Source organism: Sorex fumeus, unplaced genomic scaffold (assembly GCF_029834395.1).
Source record: "Sorex fumeus unplaced genomic scaffold, SorFum_2.1 ptg000075l, whole genome shotgun sequence".
Lineage (NCBI taxonomy): Eukaryota > Metazoa > Chordata > Mammalia > Eulipotyphla > Soricidae > Sorex > Sorex fumeus.
The window spans coordinates 91,256-112,404 of NW_026606132.1; the positions used below are offsets into that span (position 1 = coordinate 91,256).

The window sequence follows — 21,149 nt, forward strand, 5'->3', positions numbered from 1 at the left end:
TCATGACCATTAAGCATTTTGGTCAGGAACCAGAGAGACCTTGCCTCCAATTATACAGCTGAGCCAGAGGTGGCTTGTGGGTGTGTCTCCCACATATCTAACTTTTGGCCGTTTACTCTCTTGGTAAACTCGGCCCCAATTTTGGGGGTCTGGCCAAAGGCACAGCAGCAATTTTGGGGTATCAGGAAATCTGAAGGCACCATCAGACTGCTGATGCATTCACCTCACAGGTACAGATTGACCTGCCGGAGGCACCATACCAGAGGCATTATAGTTTCTTCTACTAGGGTTGAGGTGTGTTGAGATAGGTTTTATAATCATTATTGTATGCTTTCTACATTTAAAGACAGTGAGTTTCATAGAAGGTAAATAATTAGTCCATCATTTCATAGATTATTAGGGGTAGAGCTGGGATTCAAATTCAGGTCTGTTTGATTGTATTGCACCAAGCCGTCTGATATGTATGTTCATGTGTATGTTCATGATTGCGTTTCAGTCATATAATGTTCGAACACCCATCCTTCACCAGTGTACATTTCTTGCCACCAATGCCCCCAGTTTCCCTCCTGCCCATCCCCCATCCCTCGCCACCATGACTCTATGCCAGACACTTAGCTTCTCTCTCTCTCTCTCTCTCTCTCTCTCTTTCTCTCTCTCTCTCTCGCCCCATACCCCTTTCTTCCCTTTAGGCATTGTGGTTTGTAATACTGTTACTGAAAGGTTATCATCATGCATATCACTTTACCTCCTTTCAGCATTCAATTTTTGTCTAGAGAGATCATTTCCAACTATCAATGTCATAGTGGTCCCTTCTTTGTCCGCCCTTCCCCCTCGTGGCAAGCTTCCTATCACAGTCCAGTCCTAGTGGCCCTCATTTCTATCATTTTTGAGTATTAGTCTCATACTATGTTTTATATACCCACACATGAGTGTGACCATTCTATGCCTGTCCCTCTCCTTCTGACTCATTTCACACAGCAGAATACTTGAGGAAAACAAATTTTGAATGGGGTACTAAATTACTTTGAATCATTGACAGAAAGGGTAGACTAGAGAAGAGACTAAAGTTTTGAACAGAGCGATAGCACAGCAGTAGGACTTTTGCCTTGTGTGCAGCCAGCCCGGCCGAGCCGGGTTCGATTCCTCTGCCCCTCTCAGAGAGGCTGGCAAGCTACCGAGAGTATCTCGCCTGGACGGCAAAGCCTGGCAAACTACCCATGACGTATTCAATATGCCAAACACAGTAATAACAAGTCTCACAACGGAGATGTTACTGGGCCCGCTCGAGCAAATCGATGAACATCAGGAGGACCGTGACCGTGAATATGAGGGTGCATATCATAATGAAGTATGTACCTAGAGGCGTTTATGATCTAAGAGGTAAAGGGACTAAACAGAAATGGAGAGTTCAACATTGGGCAGAAAGACACACCACGGGTTTTTACAGTAATACAGATTGGTTTTTTGTTCTTGGCTTGACTACTTACTAATTTGCGACATTATTCATGTCACTTAATCTCTTAACCTCTGTCTCTATAACTGTCAACTGAAGGTAATGATTGAACCAATTTGTTAGGGTAGTTGTGAGAATTTAATAAAATAATCAATAAGAAAGCATCTAGCATAACGTCTGACCCCTAGACGTGCTCAATAAATAGGGGATGAAAGAAGATGAAAGCTTACTGGGAGGAGAGAAATTGAGTTAGCATACATAAACTGGGCTTATAATACAAAAGGTAACCTAAACAAAATTTTCCTTTGCCTAGACAGGGCCTGCTCATGCTACACTATAGTAGGTGTTAGTGCTGTTCACCAATGTTGCTGGTATTTTTTCTTCTGAGCAGAGTCAAACTATATTTTCCTTCTTTCTTTGGGTTAGCTGTGACAGGTAACTTATTGGATACATGGAATATAAGCATAAGTGATGCATCACTTCTAAGTGGAAGCAGTTAATTTTTGTTCCTTAACTCCTCGGAGCGATTTTTCTCTGCCTTGTCAAACAGGAAAGCCCTTGTTGATAATGGAAGTGCAATGTGGAGCCTATTAATGGAGAAGGGCTGCCTCAGACAGTCACACTGGCCTTTAGTTGTCTGTCTGAGAAGGAAACTCGGCTGTTTGAATTCGCTGAGATCTTGAAGTCATATTCTCTTGCAATACAACATGCTCTATCTTGATTTATTTGACCCCCCAAAGCAAAAACAAAAAGTCCCTTAATTTAATACCTAGTCTTATCTTTGAGAACAGGGTATCATGAGTGAAGGTAAAGTTAATGAGACTGATTTTAACAACTTGCTAGAATTTATAACCTCCCAAATTAATGTTCTTGCCTTCAAAGTAGCTACTGTGGGATTATATAATAATTCAAATTATGTTACAAATAGTTAGGAAATTACTTTTATAACCCAGTCTCACATTTGATTAACATAGTCATTTAGTATGTTCCAGAGGCTGGGGATATAGAAATGGAAAGACTGTTCTTTCAGAAACTCATAGTTTTGTAGCAGGATATATGTAAGTGTTCTAAAGTCTTCCAGTGCATGACAGGGACATAGGTAAGTAAATGTCTTATTCTGCCCATAGGCATTCTGGAAAGGCTTCATAGGTGAGACATTAGTATGTGTTTACTAGTCATACTGGGATGAAGGCAAGGTTATTCCAGGCAGAGAAACAATAGGAGCAATGTCATAGAGGTTTGAATGAGCATTATGCATTTGGATAGTGTAAGTGCTTCTGTGTGTTGGGATCCTAGGGTGTGAAGGGAATGTAGGATGTCATGAAACTGAAGAATCATTTAAGAGTCAGATTGCAGTAGACCTGCTATACCATGCTTTGTACTTTGTAAAAGAGGGAGACTCAGTGAAGGGTTGTCAGATAGTAGTCATGTGGTTTTGTTTTGTACAACCATAGGAAAAGACAATTAAGTGTTCCAGGGCAGGAAAATATCTACTTCTACTTTTCGGAACTGTAAATTCCATTGGCCAGAGAATACCTATTGGTAAGCTAAGCTGATGGGAATTTGAAGTATCCCATAGAGAATCAAAATATATTTCATAAAAGAGAGGAAGAAGGAGTAAGTAGATAGCTCAAAGATATTAGAAAATATGCCTTATATATGTGAAGGCCAGAGTTTGATCCCTGCACCATATGGGCTTTTGAGTACTTCCAGGTGTGCTGTGGCCCAGGTGATCCACAGTGCTGCTGGCCTGAACAGTATAACATCGCAGAGTCTGAGCAATTAACTGTCCAGCCTGATTGTCTGAATGTCCTAGGAATAGTCCTAGAGCAGTGTTGAGCATAGCTTGGGAAGCCCACCACCACCCATCAGTACTGCTAGCTGTGCTTGTATATGCTTCTTTTCTCTTCATGACTTATAGCAGAATCTGCATTTGCACCTATGTGTTCTGAAGGCAGTTATCTATTTAGAGAGACAGTAAAGTACTGATGGGTGCTTCTGGGTTGGTGTGGGGTAAAACACAAGCTGCATATGGAGATAGCCAACATCGACGTTAGAGAGAAGCAGAGAAAATTCTATTTAGTCCAGATTTACCTGAAGGAAGAGAGGAGCATAAAGAACAGAGATGATAGGTACATAAGAAGGCAGTGACATAGAATAAGGGATGGGTTTCAAAGATGTTGAGGAGAATCAAGAGTATGTGCTCACTCAGCATGTTTGCGACTTACAGACATGAATCTGAACCTCAACAGAACTATGCTTAATCTGAAATGTTGACTCGTAGGATAGTTTCAAGTTCATTTCCTCTCTTTATTTAAAATTAAATCCTCAAATAGTACTTTCTGGACCTCCTCTACCCCTGTTGGAAAATAGAGCAGTTGCTGATGACGCACTAGCCCGTAGAAAGAAATGCAGGGAACTTAGTATTTATGATATAAACGGAAGGGGCACAGAGGAAAGGAAGCATGTTCTAGGATCGTCTCGTAGGTGAGGTTGCCACAACTGATCGACTGATTACATTAACACCTCCAACACTTTCCTGTGCAAGCCTTCCTTTCATGCTTTCTAGAATAGCAGCTCCCTCTGCCCCCTCACCCTCGAATCTTGCTTTGAATGAGATAATAACAATCTTGATGCCAGAAGAAGCTTGAAAAAACACTTGTTCCTCTCCACTTCCTCTCTTGGTCCTCTGCCTTCATTATGAGAAGATGTTTGGGTTATATTTCATTGTTTTTGTGTGGGTTTGGGCTTGCTCCAGAGCTGTCCTCAGGGAAACCTGGAGCTATTCTCCATGATTATCACACAACCTGGCTGTCAGTTCAATGTGAGTGTCTGCAGATGCAGTGCTGCTCAGTCTTTGCCAGAGCTCTGCAAAGTAGTATAACTAGGTGTAGCCTGAACCAGGGAATCAAATCAGTGTTGGGTGGATGCAAGACATGCACCTTAATATTTTTGGAGGGCCCACCTGGTGGCTAGTGCTCAGGGCTGGCTCTGTGCTCAGGAATAACTCCTGGCAGTGCTTGGGGGAACTGTATATGGTGTCAGAAACTGAACCTAGGTCGATCATGTGCAAGGCAAGAACCCGACTGTCTGTACTATTGCTCTGGCCTCAAGGCATAAACTCAAAATACGGAGGGCCAGGTTGGTCTTGAACTAGACATTTGACTAAAGAGAAGCCTGCTGTGTAGCCATGCCAGTTGCCCTAGCTACTAGCTGTCAATTGCTGCATTTTTGAACAAATCATAAAGACAAATATATGGCTCTCTCTATTTTTGCTAGGCCCGGGAGGCTGCGTGGGGTACCACCTCTTTGGACTGGGATGGTGGCCCTGCAACCAGCTGAAGTATGAGGAATCTCATGGCCAGGAACCTCTCCCTCCAGACTCCACAGAGCTAGAAACAGTTGAATGGCTCTGAGAGTGCCAAGCAGGGCAGGAACAGTGAAGCCTGGGTTAAGGAAGAGTTGGGGGCGGGGGCTTAGGTCAGAGACTGAATCCTGGAGAGCTTCCAAAAGAAATGGCTGCACTGAGCCTTCACGCACTCAGAACCCAGGCACAGGTGCTTCCTGGCAAGTGTGCTCTTGAAGGAGGTTGTACAGGACTGCCCTCCTTGCCACAGAACTCTGTCAGCAGAAAGAGCAGTCTGTGGATAGAATATATGTTTATTGTTTTGGAAAATTCAGTATTTCTCCATGTTTCACCCTTTGCAATGAATGTCTTTTGCTAGGTATTTGTTTTATGTTAACACATTCATATTTAAGCGATTGCACAGTGGGTAGGGCATTTGCCTTGAATGCGGCTGACCCAGGTTTGATCCCTCCATCCCTCCTGGAGAGCTCTGTAAGATATCAAGAATATCCCGCCCACATGGCAGAACCTGGAAAGCTCCCCGTGGAGTATTCGATATGCCAAACACAGTAACAGCAAGTCTCACAATGGAGACGTTACTGGTGCCCGCTGGAGCAAATCAATGAACAACAGGAAGATAGTACTACAGTTTTAGAGTGATTTGTCACACTGGAATATTATGAAAGTGGGTGATGGATACACATTTCATAAATGTGATACACCCAAAAATACTACCTCTGCCACCATCAAGACAGTGGGGAATTAGGAAGTTGTTACTTCACCCATTGCCTAAAAATTTTAGCTTCCAGATTCATGGATAATGAAAGTAGAACATAGGGTGTCAACTGTGCTGGGAAGAGTTGTAGTATGTAACAAGGCAGTGCAGTTCTGGGACTAGTGCTTTAACATTCTTTTATTTGCAGAAGGAAAAGGATATTGGCAATGCTGTTGTTGCTGCATAATGATAGTGGCTTCCAAATGCCTGAAAGTTTTTTACTATTCTGAAAAATGTTAAATTGATAGTTCTCTCCTTGGATTTATGACAAGTCCAAGTTTCTCAATATTTTCAATAATCTCTTTTCTGCTTTCATGCTCTTGTCCTATTTTTTTATTATAGTACATCTTTAAAGTCATTTCAGATCAGAATACCATGGAAATATTGAAGACTAGAGGCAGATGAGGCCTTTGAATATAACTAAGAGCAAGATGTACTGTTTATCAGTAGAGGCCACTTTATTTTTTATTTACATTAAAAATTTAATTAAAGAACCATGATTTACATAGTTATTGATAGTTGAGTCTTAGGTACAAAATATTCCAACACCAAGCCCACCAACAGTGTCAAGTTCCCTCTACCAATGCCCTCATATTCCCTCCTCACCCTAACCCCCAACCTGCCACCTTGAGTAGGCACATTTAAGAAACTTCATAGTTGTAGTTTGGATCGTATGTTTTTATTGTTGTTGAGTCTGTGGTTTGGGTATATATCTATAGCACTCCCTCCCCAACATTACTAATGTACCTGAGACTCCTGAACCCTGTCCCCTTGTTACTTCCTTTTCTCATCTTCTCCCTTCACCCCTCTATTTCATTCCTTCTTTGTCTTCTCCCTGTACACTAGGGTCAAGGGAGAGAGAGCCCACTTTTATCAGTGGGATTTTGTATGTTTTCTGTGTGTACGAATATAAGACATAAAGTTGCTTAAAATGCCATTTTGTAGTCTCAGACCTCCAATTCTAAGAATTCAGTTTTCAATTTCCACATTTGGGTGTTGTTGGAGAAATTGATCTAGAATGTCTAAATTAAAACTAATACCAGCTCCTCCATTAAAATTTTTTATTGAATCACTGTGGGATACAGTTACAAAATTTTCATGTTTGAGTTTCAATCATACAATGATTGAACACCCATCCCTCCAGCAGTGTACATTTTTCACCACCAGTGTCCCCAGTATCCTCCCCACCCCACCCCCTGCCTCTATGGCAGACATTTTCCCTAATACTTTCTCTAATTTTGGGCATTATGGTTTGCAATACAGATACTGAGAGGCTATCATGTTTAGTCTTTTATCTGCTTTCAGCACACATCTCCCATCCTGAGGCTCCTCCATTTGGTCTATTATTTTCTTTTAACTTTATATAGACCCTTGCTCTCTTTTGTATGTTATATATTTCAATCAGGATTCTTTTTCTCTACTATTCTTATGGATGGGTAAGATGTCCTTGAAATTTCAAGCCAAATAGTAAGTTGCAGGAATCAATTTATTTATGTTTTGGGTCAAGTGTCTTCATGCTCAAAACCTAATGGAAAATTCCAATGCGCATGTCCCTTGCCATGTAAGAAAGCATGAAATTATTAATGGAAGTTTGAAAATACACTTGAAGACCTGAGTAAAAAACATTGCAATGTCTGTAGCTGATACGTTCTGTTTGCAATTCACTGGCTAAAAGTTCAAGGATCACATGATAAGAAGGGGGTAACCTTCTATTTTAAAAGCTCATTATAAAGATAAAATGTTTATAGTTATAACTTTACAGAATTACAGTTTATCAATTACATTAAAACTTTTGATAAAGAATGAACAGACGCTCAACATCACTAATCTTTAGACAACTGAAAATCAAAACCACAATGAGTTATCACTTCACACCTATTCAAACGACCATAATCAAGAAGACAAGATATAATAATTGTTAGTGAGGACAAAAGGAACCCCTTGTGTACTATACTGAAAATATAAGTTGGTTCAACCATTATAAAAATACTATAGTAGTTTATAAAAAATATAACCAACTTGTTATCCATTTTTTTTATTTCTGGGTAAATATCCAAAGAGCTGAAAACAGGATTGGGGCAAAAATGATGGTAGAGTAGGTAGGAAGCTTGCTTTGCATGTGTTCGATGTGGGTTCAATCACTGGCACCACATATGGCTCCCCCAAACACTACCACAAGTGATTCCTTAACACCAAGCTATGTCTAAGTTCTGTGTACTTCTGAGTGTCCCCCACCAAACCAAACTAACCAAGCAGTCAAAATAAACAAAATACATATATGAAAATAGGATATCAAAAAGATATATCTATTTTCATGTTTCTTTTTTTAAAAAAAATTTTATTAGTGAGACACCATGAGGTACAGTTGTAGACTTACAAATATTTGAGCTTGGGTTTCAATTTTACAATGATGTAATACCCATCCCTCCACCAGTGCCCATTTCCCACCACCACGGATCCCAGTATCCCTCCCACCCCCGATCCCCCCCCCCCCATCCCACCCTGCCTCTGTGGCAGGCCATTCTCTTTTGTTCTCTCTCTCCTTTTGGGTGTTGTGGTTTGCAAAAGAGGCATCGAGTGGCAATCATGTTTGGTCTATAGTCTATTTTCAGCATGCTTCTCCCATCCTGGGAGGGTCTTCACAACACCCTTTATTTTGTGCTCCCTTCTCTATCTGAGCTCCCTTTTCCCCTAGCATGTGTGACTGGCCTCCAAGCCATGGAGCAAAATTCCTGGTCCTAATCTTGGCCATTCTTGGGTGTTAGTCTCCTATTTTGTTACTTTATGTTCCCCAGATGAATGCAAATTTTCTATGTCTATCCCTCTCTTTCTGACTCATTTAGCTTAACATGTTAATTTCCATGTAGTACCACTTGTATGTAAATTTCATGACTTTGTCTTTCCTAACAGCTACATTGTACTCCATTGTGTAAATGTACCAAAGTTTCTTTAACCAGTCATCTATTCTCGGGCACTCAGATTTTTTCCAGATTCTGGCTATTGTAAAGAGTGCTGCAATACTTTCATGTTTCTTGCAGTGTTCGTTGCAGTAGCCATGATATGGAAACAGATGAATGGATACAGAGGGTGTAATACATTTTTGTATCTATATAAAATACTATATGTTTTTTATATGTTACTAACATTGATATATGATGTGTGAGATATATATGCACAGAGTGAACTATTATTCTGTCCAAGGAAAGAATATCAAGTCATATGTGATATGGATGGTCCCTGACAGCTTTATACAGCCACACAGAGAAGATAGACCAGACATTGTTTGATGTCACTTATTTGTTGAACGTAAAAATGTTCAAATCCCAGAAGGAAGAGTGGAATGTTGGTTACCCTGGAATAGAGTTGGAGGGAAATGAGAAATGTTGCTAAATGGTACAAACTTACAAACAGAAGATAAATTCTGGAAGTCTAATGCATAACATCCTGATTACAGTCATTAACACTGTATTATGCACTTCAGAATAGCTAAGAAAGTAGATCTTAAATCTTCTCATCAAAAAAGAGAAATGATTATATGAATATCATAGTAATCAAATTGCACTATATAAATATAACAAATCATATGTATACCTTAAATTTATAGAATGTTATAGGTAGGTTATATCTCAGTAATAAAAACTTACGTTTAAAACAATAAATTTATGTTCTTTCTTGCTAACGAGGCAGCCGAGCGGGAGACGCAGAGATGCAGATCTTTGTGAAGACCCTGATGGGCAAGACCATCACCCTTGAGGTGGAGCTCAGTGACACCATTGAGAATGTCAAAGCCAAAATTTCGGACAAGGAGGGGATCCCGCCAGACAAGCAGCCTGATTTTTGTGAGCAAACAGCAGGAGGATGGCCACACCCTCTCAGGACTACAACATCCAGAGAGAGTCCACCCTGTATCTGGTGCTGCACCTTCGTGGGTGCATCATTGGGCCCTCGCTGCGCCAGCTGGTCTAGAAGTACAACTGTGAGAAGATGATCTGCCAGAAGTGCTACGCCCGCCTGCGCCCCCGCCACGTCAACTGCCGCAAGAAGAAGTGCGGGCACAGCAACAAGTATGGTATACACAAACTTGATAAATCACCTCTTCTGAGATGTGGGTAAGACATATGAATATGGGGGCTGGGAATGTGACTCACTCGCGGAACACATATCTTGTGTGTGTGGTCCTGTGTTGATACCTGGTATCTCAAAACCAAACCAAACCAAAATATACATCTGTGCAAAAAACAAACATGAATATGATGGGACAATTATTTCATTGATTAGATAATATTTTGTGACAAGATTATGAGAAAGTCACTCTGATGATCATATTGCAGTTGACTAGAGACTGTTGTGTGTTTTGAAGAAGTAAATTGTTATGAAAGGATAATGTGCTATGACTTGAGGACAACTTATAAGAGCAACACTGGCAGAAAGCTAACAACTTATAGATAGAAAACAACTATAATAAACTTAATTTTATCATAAATGTGAATAAACTTTAGAGTTTGAGCCTTAAATAAGATCACAGCCATAGCCGATGCCTTGATTTTAGTCTAATAAAAACCCAAGAAGATTACATAGTTAACTTAGGCCTGGATTCTTGACTCCCCCGCAACACACATACATAAAAGTGTGAAATAAACACAAGTGAGTCTTAAGCTACTAATTATTTTAAATTAAATCACCGTGAGATACAGTTACAAAGCTTTCATATTTGAGTTTTAGTCATACAATGATTGAACACTACCCCTCCACCAATGCACATTTTCCACCACCAATGTCCCCATTACCCCCCCCCATTCCACCTCTCCCCCTGCCTCTATGTCAGACAATTTCTCCTATACTCTCTCTACTTTTGGGCATTATGGTTTGCAATAGAGATACTGAGAGGCTATCACATTTGGTCCTTTATCTACTTTCAGCATGTATCTCCCATCCTGAGCGATCCCTTCAACCATCATAGACTTAGTGATCCCTTCTCTATTTCAGCTGCCTTCTCCCCTGGCTCATGAGGCAGACTACCAACCATAGAACGATATTCTTGGCTCTGTCTGACAATATTCTATTGTCCTTGGTTGTCAGCCTCATATTATATTATTTTATATTCCACAAATGAGTGCAGTCATTCTATGTCTGTCCCTTTCTTTCTGACTCATTTCATTTAGCATGATACTCTCCATGACCATCCACTTATAACCAAATTTCACGACTTCATCTTTCCTAATAGCTGCATAGTATTCCACTGTGTAGATGTACCAAACTTTTTAACTAGTCGTCTGTTCTCGTGCACTTGGGTTGTTTCCAGATTCTGACAATTGTGAACAATGCTGCAATGAACATACAGGTGCAGATGTCATTTCTATTGTGTTTCTTTGCACACTTGGGATATATTCACAGAAGTAGTATTGCTGGGTCATATGGAAGCTCAATTTCTAGTTTTTGAAGAAATGCCCATATTCTTTTCCAAAAAGGGTGAACCAATCGTCATTCCCAACAACAATCAATGAGAGTCCCTTTCTACACAATCTGCACCAGCACTGGTTGTTCTTGTTCTTTTTGATGTGTGCCAGTCTGAAGCCATTAATATTTGTGGTAATTGTTATCCAGTAAGAGAAAATGAGTAGATTAGTCATTTTAAATTTTTGAATGATTTTAGAAACATTATTGTTATAGATTGAACATTTCTGTGCTCTCTTAACACCAAGGCAAATATATAGAGAAAAGAATGGAACGAATATTTTAGCATGGCAAAAGCGGTTGTCACAGACATTTGTGGTTGATTTATTATTTTACCTTTCAAATATGTTTCTATTTATATTGTCTAAAATGAGAACGCTATTCGGGTCTCTCAAAGAGGAATCGAAAGAGCTATGCTTGGAATATCACGATTCACTCAAATGAGAGATAGAATCCGGAGTTCTGATCTTCGTCAACGGTCAAGAATCAGGGACGCTGTCTCATTTGCCAAGACATCAAAAATCAGATGGGCTGGACACATAATGAGGTTTACAGACAACCGCTGGACTAGAGCCATTACTGATTGGATTCCACGGGACATCAAAAGATCACATGGGCGCCCACCTACAAGATGGTCAGACTTCTTCGTCAACACCCTGAATGATCGGTTTGAGGCTCTGAATGTTCCTAGAACGAACAGATACGACTGGGCTACACTAGCACGCAACCGGGATTAATGGAAACGTTACTGGCACCCGCTCGAGTAAATCGATGAATAACGGGGATTAAGTGATTAAGTGATTAAAATGTGAACAGGTAATCTTGTTAAAGGGAACAAATCTAGGATACCAGGAAGAATGAATTCATGAAATTTGCTTATAAATGGATGGATATGGAGAGTATCATGCTGAGTGAAATGAGTCAGAAGTAGAGGGATAGATATAGAATGATTACACTCATTTGTGGTATGTGAAAAACATAGTATGAAACTAATACCCAAGAACAGTAGAAACAAGGGCTGGGAAGACTAGTCCACTGTTGGAAGTTTGTCACAGTTGAGGGTGTGAGGAGAGGGCAGTTAGAGAAGAGACCACTATAATAATGATAGTAGAAATGATCACTCTTGGCCAAGAACTGAGAGCTGAGAGTAGGTAAAGTGATAGCAATGATAGATTTTCAGTACCTGTATTGCAAGCCATAATGCCCAGAAGGAAAGAGAGGAAGCAAGCAAGAGAGAGAGACAGACACAGAGAGAGAGAGAGAGAGAGAGAGAGAGAGAGAGAGAGAGAGAGAGAGAGAGAAGAAGAAGAAAAGTGTCTGCCATAGAGGCAGGTTAGTGGCGTGGGTCAGGGGCTGGGGTGGTGCAGGAATCTGGAGACAATGGTGGTAAGAAAAGTAAAATGCTGAAGAGACAGGTGTTGGAACTTTGTATGACTGAATCACAATCAACTTTGACTCTCACAGTGATTCAAAAAAAAAAAAGAATCCTCAAAAAGAAAGAAAGAAAGGAAGAATCTAGGATAACTCCAGAGAGAAATAAGAAAAGCATAGGTATTGAGAATATAAATATTATTAAACAAGTTATTTTTCTTGTATGAGAATGAACTCATAACTCAAAAAACATATTTCTTTACAATGTATAATTAAATATCCTTGAAATAATGATAACTCAGTGTGAATGAGGACATCTAATGCTCATTTATTGTTTTTATAAATGGCATTTATTAATAAAAGAAAACAACGACTCTTTATAGAAATAGCTGGTATTAGGTTGGGGGCAGAGAAAGTAAAAAGTGAACCTGGGTCATCCTGTTGTGCCAGAAAATAATAAAGTTCTTAAAGAAGGGCGGGTACGTATTCCAAGGTTATTCAAATGGGGTTCTATCTGGACACAAGCAACTTAGAAAATTGATTCAAGAAGTGGCAAACACAAAAAAATTGCAAGTACATGTGACATGATCTTCAAAATTAACATAAGATTAACAGACGGCAGTGAGATGGGCAGGAAAGACTGAGATAAGAATGTTGCTCTGCATTGGGGAAACCCAACCTTTCAATTCTGTGCAGCAGAGACGACTCTGGAGTCTGGGCACTGAAAGGGAACGATAGATAGCACAGTGGGTAGGGTGTTTGCCTTGCACGCAGCCAACCCTTTTGGAGAGCCCAGCAAGCTACCGATAGTATTTCGCCTGCATGGCAAAGTCTGACAAGCTACCCGTGACGTATTTGATATGCCAAACACAGTAACAACAAGTCTCACAATGGAGACTTTACTGGGCCCACTCGAGCAAATCGATGAACAACAGGACAGTGACAGTGATGAAATATTTATTAAAATAACATATTTAGGGAAAATAAATACAACGTATGCATCATTACTGAAAACTGTGTACCATGGTACAATAAAGAATTTTATTTTGGAAAATCATTTCCTAATTTATGGCAAATTTTCCTTCCAGAAATACCACAAAACAATGCAATCTAATTCAATCTTAAAAGCTAGCACACTAAGCAAGGAATTTTCTTATTCTTTGTAGGAGCTTCTGTACATTGTCAGATATTAGGTCTCTGCCTTTTGGTGTGATTTCTGCCATCAAGTCATCAACAGTAACGTGTTCTAGGTCCTTTTTCTTTAATTACCTCTTTACAGTGTGCCTTCAATTGATCCTTCCAGCCACATTCAATTATTTCAGATTGCAGAAACTCTTTGAGATGCTCTCTTTTTCTGATTTCTATCGACTTTTGATTAATCGCTACTCTCATCTGAGCATCTTTGTTCATCTTGCTAACATCACCGTGGGCAAGGGCTATCCCTTTCCACAACACTCTTCAGCTGCCCAGAATTGGGTGTCAAAGGTTTTAAGGAAAAATACCCAGAAGATTACACAAAATCCTGTTCAAAGTGAATCAAAGACCTTGAGATCAAACCAGAATCTATAAAATACATCGAGGAAAACATAGGCAGAATGGTCCAAGATCTGGACTTCAAAGGTGTCTTCAATGATACAATGACACTGGCAAAGGTGACAGAATCAAAAATAAACAAATGGGTAAAGGTAAAGGCCCTCCCGTTGATCGTCGATTTGCTCGACCGGGCCCAGTAACGTCTCCATTGGAGACTTTGTTGTTACTGTGTCTGGCATATCGAATACTCTCGGTAGCTTGCCGGGCTCTCCAAGAGGGGCGGAGGAATCGAACTCGGGTCGGCCATGTTGGCCGCTTGTAAGGCGAACGCCCTACCCGCTGTGCTATCGCTCCAGCCCAAACAAATGGGACTACATCAAATAAAAAAGTTTATACAAGGCACATTATCTACTTTTGGCACGTTATGATCTCTCAGTGTCTGTATTGCAAACCATAATGCCCAAAAGTAGAGAGTATGGAGAATATTGTTTGCCATGGAAGCAGGGGGAGGGTGGGAAAGGGGGGATATACTGGAGAGATTACTGGTGGAGAATGTGCACTGGTGGAGGGATGAGTGTTTGATAATTGTGTGATTATAACCCAAACATGAATGCTTGTAACTTTCTCATGGTGATTCAATAAAATTTTTTTTAAAAAATAGTTTATTCATGGCAAAAGAAACACAGGCTACAGAGACTCAGAAACAAATCTCGTAACCCAGCAGCTTTTGGCAGAAATGGCAGAAACATATCCGGACTCCCATTAGGTGAACAGCCCCAGACCACCCCAGGTGGGAATAGGTTTCATGCCCTGGCCTGTTCCCCCTGGCGGCTCCAGGTCCACCATCTTCCAGAGGCCAATGGACAGCCGGGTAGGGGCCTGCAGTGGGGAGACATGCGGGGCCTCATGGGATGGGGCGGGCCAGCCCTTTCCTCCCGGCCCCAATGAGACCCCGAGTTGCCACCCATGAATGAGCCCTCCTGGCTACTCAACAAGTGGCTTAAACCATGATCCCTGAGACTCAGAAACAAATGTCGCAACCCAGCAGCTTTTGGCAGAAATCTCTCCAAATTTAATTATTAAGATTTCAGAATTCCAAAATTGCATGGCTGCTACTGCGGCCACGCAGCATTATATACTATTCATTATCATCAATAGAAAACAAATAGTCTAATGTTGTCTTTTCAGCAGATGTGAGTGTTGGGGTAAAATCTCAAATAATAATGGTGTATCTGGTGTCAAAATATTGAATGTAATCAAAGTAGAGAGAGAGTAATGTGAAAACCATCTGCCACACAGGTAGGGGAGGGGTGGGATGGGGGGGTATATTGAGGTTTTTGGTGGTGGGAAATGGGCATTGGTGAAGGGACGGGAGTTTTATCATTGTATGACTGAGACTTAAACTGAAAGCTTTGTAACTGCTCTCATGGTGACTCAATAAATAAATTTTTAAAAAGAAAGAAAGAAACACAGGCTAAAATTAAAAGATAGCTAACTGAATCGGAGAAAATATTTGTGGTCAAGACATCAGATAAAATTTTGATACACATGGGCTGGAGCAATAGTACAGAGGGTAGGGCATTTGCTTTGCATGCTCCAACCCGGGTTTGATCCCTGGCATCCCATATAGTCCCCCAAGCACTGACAGGAGTAATTACTGAGTGTAGAGCCAAGCATAAGCCCAAATTGTTGGGTGTGACCCAAGAAGTCAAAAAAGAGGAGACATTTGATATACAGAATATATAAAGATTATCAACCAAAAACTAAAAAACCTCATAAAAATGGAAAGAGGACATGAACAGGATCTTCTCTGAAGATCAACAGATTGCCAACAGTCACATTAAAAATGATCACCATCACTTATTATTAGGGAAATCCAAATCAAGAAAATAGTGATGTACCTTTTAACACCTGTGAGAATGGAACATATAAAAATATTGGTACACTGGTGATGGGTGTAGTGTTGGAATTAATGTCCATGAGAATCCATTATTACTAGTATAGTAAACCAAAAATAAAATAAAATAGAAAAGAATTGAAAAAAAGAAAAGTTCCAAACAGAAGTTACAGAACTGAAGAATACAATAATAGTAATGGGGAAGAAACCTAGTAGAAGATGTTCAACAAAGGCTGAAGTACAGTAGCAGATCAAAGAGCTAGATTATAAAGTAGTACATTTCACTGAGACAGAACAGCAAAATAGGAAAACATTTAAAAAACAAAGCCACATCAAGAAACTGGACAAATCAGCAATAGTCACACTGTAGGGGCCCCAAAAGGAGAAAAATAGAGAAAGGGCCTAAAAAATTAATTGCAGAAATAATGGTTGACACAATGCCCAAAAGAAGAGAGAGACAGAGACAGAGAAACAAAGATAGACAGAGAGAGAAGAAAAGTCCCTGGCATGTCATAGAGGCAGGCTGAGGGGTAGCGGGTAGGAGGTAATGGGAGGGAACCTGGGCACACTGGTGCTGGAAAATGTACACTGGTGGAGGGCTGGGTGTTGGAATACTGTATGACTGAAATCTAATCATGAAAAGCTTTGTAAGGGTCTATCTCACACTGATTCAATAAAAAATTTTAAAAAATCATTTTAATAACATATTAAAAACAAAAAACAATGGTTGAGGACTGGATAGATAGTACAGTACAGCTGGATAGGATGTTTGCCTTGCACGTGGCCATCCTGGCTTCAATCCCTGACATACTGTTTGGTCCCTTGAGCACCACCAGGTGTAACATCTGAGCACAGAAACAGGAGTAAGCCCTGAGCTTCACCGAGTATGGCCTCAAAACAAACAAAAAAAATAAAGTTTTTCTAATCTAGAGAAAGAAACAGGGTCTCAGATGCAGGAAACTCACAGAGTTCTACCTAAGAGGATCCCAAAGAGGACCATTATAATAAAAATGGCTAAAATGAAAGATAAAGTCAAGATCTTAAAAGCAGTAAGAGAAAAGAAGTTTCTCATGTACATAAGAAATCCCATAAGGTTATCAACAAGATTTTCACCAGAAATTTTAAAGGCCAGAAGATAGTAGCGTTACACACTAAAAGGACGGTAAAAGGGGAAAAACCTTTTAAACAAAAATTCTTTACCACGAAAGGTTTAAAGTCAGAATTGAAGGAGAGATTAAGAATCTCCCAGGTACGCAAAAGTTAAAGGAGTTCATAAAAAAAAGTGCCCTCATACTAAACTGGCATTTCTTTAAATTGTCAAAAAGAAATTGTAAAGAAATGACATTAACAACAGGAAAAACTGTCACTGGAAAAGACAATTTTATAGTAAGTAGAGTGAATTAAGCACTTATAAAGCAAACTTGAAGATTAAAAGACAAAGTAGTTAAATTAATTAAAGCTACAAAAACTATTCCAGGGATACAAGTAACATAGACAGACATATAGAATGAGATCTAAAATGTTGGAGGAAGGAGGAAATTTTAAAAAGTTATGGAATATGATCAAATTTAAGGAGCGGCCAACCTCAAACACAATGCATTGTATACAGGTCATACTAAGTAAAATAAGTCAGAGAGAGAAAGACAAATATTGTGTGATCTCACTTATATATGAATCTGTCTGTCTGTCTGTCCTCCCGTTGTTCATCGATTTGCTCGAGCGGGCCCAGTAACGTCTCCATTGTAAGACTTCTTGTTACTGTGTTTGGCATATTGAATACTCTCAGTAGCTTGCCAGGCTCTCCCAGAGGGGCGGAAGAATCGAACCTGGCTCGGCAGGACTGGCTGCGCACAAGGCAAACACCCTACCGTTGTGCTATCACTCCAGACCGGAGTGATATATGAATCTAAAAAAAGCAATTTATAGAAACAGAACAGGTGTGCTTGCCAGATGTGTGGGCTAGTGAGGAAATGGGTGAAGGTGGTGAAAGGTACAAACCTCCAGTTACGAAGTTACAAGATGAATAAGTTTGGAGATATAATGCATAACATGGTATTATAGTTAACAATGTATATCTGAATGTTTCTAGGAGTAGATCTTAATGTTTCCATGACAAGAAAATCATTATTTCTCAGGTCATCATTGTAAATGTATGATAGTAATAATTTGTAATATAGGCATACATCAAGTCATTATTTTGTATAACTTAAGCTAATGCACATATATGTAAACACATATATGTATAAGTCTTTATAAAATTGACATAAAATTGAAGACCTAGGAGAGATGGCTCAATGGGACAAAAATGCATGTGTGAAAAGTTTTAGGGGCCAGGAGGGCAGGTCAATGGTTGGAAGCTTGCCATAAAGTGTGTATGGGGGGAGCAAACAAGGCAGTTAAGATAGAGAAGAGACCAGTATGACAATAATAGTTGGAAATGATCACTTTGGACAGGAACTGAAAGTAGATAAAGGGATATATCTGATAGTCTTTCAGTAACTATATTGCAAACCATAACGCCCCAAAAGAGAGAGAAGAAAAATGACTGCCATGGAGGTGTGGGTGCAGGAGGGAAACCGTGGACATTCGTGTTATAGATACACATTGTAAATCATTGCTATTATACACACACATTTAGATATGTATGTGTGTGTGTGTGTATACAGAATCTCACAACCAGCCAAACAGTTCTCGGGCTGTTCCTGGTTTTGTGTTCAGGAGATGCACCTGCTGGTGCTTGAGGGGAATATATACAGAGCTAAAGATTGTGGGAGGTGTGACAATTCTATCTTGCTAAACGTATATCTTGCCTTATCCATGCTAACCTTCTGCTATCTCACTGGCTCTTAAAAATATTTTTTAAATCTTCATACTAAAAAAATGACCAAAGACCTTAAAAATCAACTTGGAAGGGAAATTGTTGGTCAAATTTTGAATGTTTTAATCAAAACAATACTAATCATAGTTATTTCTAACATATTGACTCTCTACAGCATCTATTTTCCTCACTTTTCAAATGTTCCCTTCATACCACCTTGAAATTTTTATAGAAGACCTACATTAGTACCTGTTTTTCCAATCTGAAAGTTATCTGGAGGATGCTTGCTTTTATTACAGAAGATGAAAAGCAAAAATAGCTTTCAGTGTTGTTGTTGGTGTGTGTGTGTGTAGAAAGTTGGTCTAGAGGCAGAATCAAACATAGAAAGTGACACAGTAAAACTCGTTCCCTAGGAACTATTCTATACAAGCCGTGTATCATATCATTCTTGCTGGGTGATATATATGTTATTTTTATGTGTTTATCCATTGGTATGGATTTCTTTTTTGGTCAGGGAAAACTAAATTTTTCTATAAAATAAACTTTTAATAGCTTCTTTTTCAAATGTCATTTTGGCATAAAAACATTTCATAGGAACACTAACAATCATAGGATCAAAGATCATAGAATCTTTCCACATCACAGGAAATCTGTTTGTTTATACTATTTCATATGTACACATATGCATAGCATAGCGGGTAGGGCGTTTGCCTTGCACACGGCTGATCTGGGTTCGATTCCTCTGCCCCTCTCAGAGAGCCCGGCAAGCCCGGCAAACTACCGAGTGTATTCCGCCCGCACGACAAAGCCTGGCAAGCTACCCATGATGTATTCGATATACCAAACACAGTAACAAGAAGTCTAACAATGGAGATGTTACTGGTGCCTGCTCGAGAAAATCGATGAACAACAGGAGGGCAGTGACAGTGACAGTGACATATGCAGATATATGAAAACAGTGAACATATAAAATTAACTCTTCTGGAGCTGGATAACCTACATCTTTATGCACAGAGTTCTTTTTAAAAAGTTTTGTTTTGGGGTAAAGTAAAGACCCTCCCGTTGTTCATCGATTTGCTCGAGCGGGCCCAGTAACGTCTCCATTGGAGACTTTGTTGTTACTGTGTCTGGCATATCGAATACGTCACGGGGAGCTTGCCAGGCTCTGCCGTGCAGGAGAGATACTCTCGGTAGCTTGACGGGCTCTCCGAGAGGGGCGGAGGAATCACCCAAAATGAGCTGGAGCGATAGCACAGCGATAGGGCGTTTGCCTTGCACGCAGCCAACATGGCCAACCTGAATTCGATTCCTCCGCCCCTCTCGGAGAGCCCAGCAAGCTACCGAGAGTATCTCGCCCGCACAGCAGAGCCTGGCAAGCTCCCCGTGACGTATCCGATATGCCAAACACAGTAACAACAAAGTCTCCAATGGAGACGTTACTGGGCCCGCTCGAGCAAATCGATGATCAACAGGAGGGGCCTTTACTTTGTTTTGGGGCTGTAGCAATAGCACAGCAGGTAGGTTGTTTGCCTTGCACGTGGCCGACCCAGGTTCGATTTCCAGCATCCTATATGGTCCCCCAAGCACCGCCAGGAGTGATTCCTGAGTGAAAAGCCAGGAGTAACCCCTGAGCATCGCCAGGTGTGACCCAAAAAGCAAAAAAAAATTTTTTAATTTAAAAATAATAACTTTTGTTTTAAAACATGTACTCAATAAAACTGAAAACATAAGAACTAAGCTGCAGCCACTGAAACTGTGTAATGTGCCTGTCAAACTGACAAGCAGGAAAGGGGCGGGGGGGGGATTGGGAAGGGGAGGAACTATGGGAACACTGGTGGAGGGAAGTTGACACTGATGTTGGGATTGGTGTTGAAATATATGCCTAAAACTAAACTATCAATAACTTTGTAAATCACAGTTCTTTAATTTAAAAAAAGTTTTGTTTCACTCACTAAGATTTAAAATACTGTTAGTGTTATCCATACAACATTCCAACACCACACCCTCCACCATCGTCTCATGCTACCTCACTCCCCATCCTTTATTCCCTACTATTTCTGCACCATGGTAAGTTCAGTTCTGTAGATCAGTTTACAGGATTTTTTTTTTGATCTTTGGCCATTTGTTATTCCCTTATTGTGTTTCTTTATACCTCACATAGGAGGGAGATCATTCTGCATCTATCCCTCTCCTGTCTTCATTTTGCATGCTACTCTCCAATTCCATCTATCTAGTGGCAAATTGCATGAGATTGTCTTTTCTTATTGCTGAGTAGTATTCCATTTTGTGAATATACTACAACGCAGTGTCTTTATCTGGCAATATATTCTTGGACACTGACTGTTTTCAGATTTGAGCTATTGTGAATAGCCCAAATTATACTTAATTTCCCCTTAAAAATGTAAATGACTTTTTGGAACAGAGTGTTTTGGCCCTTGGGATAGATGCCCAGGAATAGCATTGCTGGGTCATATGGAAGCTTAATCCTTAGTTTTTTGAGAA

General features: G+C 40.1%; 2 pseudogenes; one reads left to right on the forward strand and one right to left on the reverse strand.

Moving 5' to 3' along the window:
* The first annotated feature begins 9,259 nt into the window (after positions 1-9,259).
* LOC130038328 (ubiquitin-like) lies at positions 9,260-9,687 on the forward strand (annotated as a pseudogene).
* Positions 9,688-13,535: 3,848 nt separating this feature from the next.
* On the reverse strand, positions 13,536-13,812 carry LOC130038433 (transcription and mRNA export factor ENY2-like; annotated as a pseudogene).
* Between the last annotated feature and the right edge of the window lie 7,337 nt (positions 13,813-21,149).